The sequence below is a fragment of the Arvicanthis niloticus genome, chromosome 4 (genome assembly GCF_011762505.2).
Source record: "Arvicanthis niloticus isolate mArvNil1 chromosome 4, mArvNil1.pat.X, whole genome shotgun sequence".
Lineage (NCBI taxonomy): Eukaryota > Metazoa > Chordata > Mammalia > Rodentia > Muridae > Arvicanthis > Arvicanthis niloticus.
In genome coordinates, this window is record NC_047661.1 from 112,927,749 (window position 1) to 112,932,326 (window position 4,578).

Genomic DNA, 4,578 nt, shown 5'->3' on the forward strand with positions numbered 1-4,578 from the left:
GAAATTTGAAGACTGTTAAGTTTCTATTCCTGGAGGGCTCTGCCAAAAGGAGTTGATGATTTGGAAATGATGCTGTAGATGCACTGTATAGAGATGTGTTAATTTCTTATGTATAATATTCCCACTTATAGGGACTACTAGAGTACCTGCCTCTCCTGTTCTCAGAGTGGAGAGGTGATTCTCTAATAAAAACTTTACTTTCTCTGTTGAGTGTCTGCTCCATCAGGCATGATGGAGTGTTGTAAGTATTTGGTACACAGCGATGAGCAGAAGAAACCAAAGTAAATATTTAGCAGGCAGAGAAAGGTTCAAACAATGAATGAATAAGAACAACATTTAGAATTTTATAAAGTTAGTATTTGTGAGTATATGTTTGGATAGGAGGGAACAATATTAAAATGCACATAGTAGGTGGGCATACAGTAAGGAGGCCAGACTGGGATATTTATCTTGATAGTGGCTGTGGGGTGGGTGTGTGGGGGGGGGTGTGTTTACATCTCTGGGGACTTAATTCAGAACACCCATGGCATAGTTATTATCAGCTGTCAATTTGACTCACAGCTAGAGACACCTGGAAGGGAAGGAAACACAGTTGATGAATTACCTCCATTATGTAGTCTGTGAGGTATTTTAAAACTCCTAAGTGATGTAGGTGGACATAGCCAGGGAGGTGGGCCTGGGATATATACGAAAAAAAAAAAAAAAAAAAAAAAAAGCTGGAGGCTAAGATTGGTGCATGCCTTCAATCCTAGCACCTAGGAGGCAGAGGCAGGCATGAGGATCCTATAAGTTCAAGTCCAGATAGCTCCCCACAGGGAGTTCCAATCTAAACATGTCTGGATAGCAAGATCCTATCTCGGAGAGAGAGAGAGAGAGAGAGAGAGAGAGAGAGAGAGAGAGAGAGAGAGAGAGAGAGAAACAGAGAGAGAGAGAGAAACAGAGAGAGAGAGAGAGAAAGACTGAGACAGAGACAAGAGGAGGAAGGAGAAAGAAGAGAAAACAAAGGCTTGAAGAATGAAGGAAGAAAAGTAGGAAGGACAAAAGGAAGGAAGGGAGGGAGGGACAAAGGGAGGGAGGGAGGAAGGGAGGGAGGGAGGAAGGAAGGAAGGAAGGAAAGAAGAAAAGAAGGAAGGAAGAAAAGAATTAAGGAAGAAAAGAAGGAAGGAAGAAAAGAAGGAAGGAAGGAAGGAAGGAAGGAAGGAAGGAAGGAAGGAAGGAAGGAAGGAAAGGGAGGGGAAAGATCTTAACCATCCAGGACAAGTAGTCAGTTAGTAGCATTCCTCCTTAGACTTTGCCTCAGATCCTATATCCAGGTAAATGCCTTGAGATCCTGCCTTGGCTACTTCCTTTGATGATGGACTTTAACTTGGATGCCAAATAATAAACTTTCTTCCCCCAAGTTGTTTTTGGTCATTGTTTTAACATGGCAACAAAGGAACAAAGGAGAACATTTATGCATACTAATCAAATCCTACACTGGTGAGCTATTCCTCCACCCTTAAGAATACATTGGGAAAAATGATTAAAGGGTATGAAACAGTAATATGAATCCTTCTCACTGCAGAAAAACAAATCAACAAACAAAAAAATAGTGAGACCAAGTGCGGGAAACCTCCCCTAAGGTTGTTCATCAGAGGAAATTAAGAGACTCCCAAAGCAATGAAGGTTATTGCCATTACCCTTCATTGCCTCCCAGAACTTGAAGGTAATTGATTTATAATTATATTTATATTCATTAAATTTATATATTATTAAATTCATCTTAATAACCCTATTATTAAAGACATCATATTTCTTGGACACAGGACTTGCAAGAATCAAGCTGTAACTGTCTTGAAAGCCTCCCTCCCTGAGGACAGTCTCAGAGACTCTATGAAAGATGGATAAAACCAAAGGATAAAAGCCAATCAGTAATTCTCTAACTAGCCAGTCCTACACGATAGCCTGAATAGTGCAATAGTGTCATTATTGTCACAGTGGTAACCAACAGCTGTTTAATGAAACTTAAGGCCTATTTAATAGGGAAAGTCAGCCTAGTACTATAAACCTGTCTACTACCCATGGCTGGAGATGCTATGAATCCTAATGGAAAGCCTACCACTACCACTGTCCTAAACCAATAAAATTTCTCACTGGATTGGAGAGAGATGTAATTGTTACTGCGTATCAAAGAAGCCTCTTTTTTTTCCCCAGTAGTTAGAGACTGCTACAGAGAGCCAAAACTGGTCAAAATGAGATAAGTGACCAATGCTCAGCTCTAATTTGTACATCTACAATTCAATCCCTACACCTGGAGCTCAGTGAATATCAAAGAAGATGGATGGAAATATAGAGCCAGAGGACCAGATCATCTGCTGCAAGATCCTGTCTTCTAGGCATAACCGGGATGCTGCACCCATAAAACCCTTACAATATGTTGCCTAAATATAACCTGTATAATAGGAACACCAGTTGAAGTACCAATGTGCATAAGAAGTTTACTGGTTGCCATGCCTAACTAAAGGGCCACAGGCAATCAATTGCAGCTGTAAGAGGAAGATTCTGTCTTCTTCACAGATGACCTCTCTGATAGATTATTTAGTCCCAGGTGGTCAGTGCTAAATATAAGTATATAAAAGTAACGTTCAATGGGCTCAGTAGTTTTTGCTTTTTTAACGTTTTTTTTTTTTGGGGGGGGGGGTGTTGAGAGACAGAGAGTGAGTGGGAGAGAGAAGTAAAACAATAAAACCACAGAAGGAAAAACAGGTCCTGAAGTTCCAAGATAGTTGAGAATATGAGAAATGAAATGGGGAGAAGAAGGTATAAAAATTACATAGATATAGTATCCATGTTGTATATGAAATTCTTAATATAATTAATTAACAACTAAAAAGAAAAAATAACACTGAAGGGGATTCAAGATCACTGGGTGTTCTTCCAAAGGATGAGTTTCATTCCCACGACCTATGTCACAGTTCACAAAATTCTATAATCCTGCTCCCAAGAACATCCTTCTCTGGCCTTGAGGAGATCAAGATCACATGTGGTACATAGATATACATGCACCAAATATATACAAAGACACACACATGCACACAGAGAGAGAGGGGCACCAAATATATACAAAGACACACACATGCACACGGGGGGGGGAGAGGGTGGGGGAGGGAGAGAGAGAGAGCTTCTTAAAGAACATTGAAAGAAAAAAGTATAAGGAGTTGGTGTTGGGTCTTGCCTACCAGGTACAGGAACAGGGAAGTGTGGGCAATGCACACAGAAGTATGAGTGGGCCAGGAGATGAGTAAGAAGGAAAGTCCATGAGGTGAGCAATCATTGTCACCTTAGTCAGAGTTAAGGATTCAAGATTTTCCCAGAGGCAAAATGAGGAAACATTACAAAATATTGAGCAAAGAGGAACCTGATCTTTACATGATTTTTAGACAAGGGAAAGAACAGGAAAATAGGGTCAAGAATCCACAAAAAATTAGTGGCTAAGGCTCAGTGTTAGAGGGGGGCAACCTGGCTCCACTGTAGTTCTGAAGTTTGACATCAGGAAGATTTTACAATGCTTGAATATAGGTTGTGATTATAAGGAGCTCAGGAAGAAGACAAAAATAGAACGTAATGATGACTCCTTTTGGTCTAAGCAAGAGAAAGAATGAGTTTGTCAAATTTTAGATAAAGCATATCATAGCTGTTAGTAATTAACCTCTGGAAAAATTCCGCAGAAAAATTAGACTACAATTCTTTAGAGTCCATAGAATTACATTTTTCTATTGAAATAATGTTTGCAACAGTAACAACCATAAGTGACCCCCCCCCCAAGAGCCCATGTATTAAAGGGGATATTTCCAAGCCTAGTGGTTTTGAAAGGAGACAGAAACCTCAAGAGCTGGGGCTCAACGTGAGGGTTTTAAGTCATTGGGGGGAGGGACAGTATTGCTGGTAACGGTACTTGTAGAAGCCTCTACCTATTTTATTTCTTCTCTGCCATGTGGAGAAGTTTTCCCCACTGTCCACTGCTGCTCTTATGTGCAGCCTTAGCCAAAAAAATTGACCAACCATCTGAAACCTCTATGGCAGTGAGTGAATATAGACATTTTCTCTTTGAAAGTCAACTACCTTGGGTATTTGTTATGGTGTTTAAAATCCAATTAGCATACAACATTATTTCTTATAATGGAAGGCTTGTCTAAAATAAGTGTATTAATAATTCCTACTTGGTGCTCTTGTGAATACACCACTGTGTGTCTTCTGCATGCAAATAGTAGACAAATGCCTTCTCTTTTAACTATGATAGGTTGGTATCAGCATAGTCAGGCAGTTATTAGCTGATACAAATTCACAGAAATAATCCCTTATATTATTTCTCTGTTGAAATTGGTTCTTAAGGTCATGGGCCATTACCTTACTATTCAAACAATTCCCAAACATGTCCTTTCACTGTCACTACATCCTAATTTCTATCCATTATAGAAACTCAAAAGCACTGCAAGCAAGTGCAATTTAACCATTTCATTACATCCCAAACTACACAAGTACATATTTCTGGTATTAATTTACTCTCTTTTTAAATGTATTTATCACTTCAACCATACT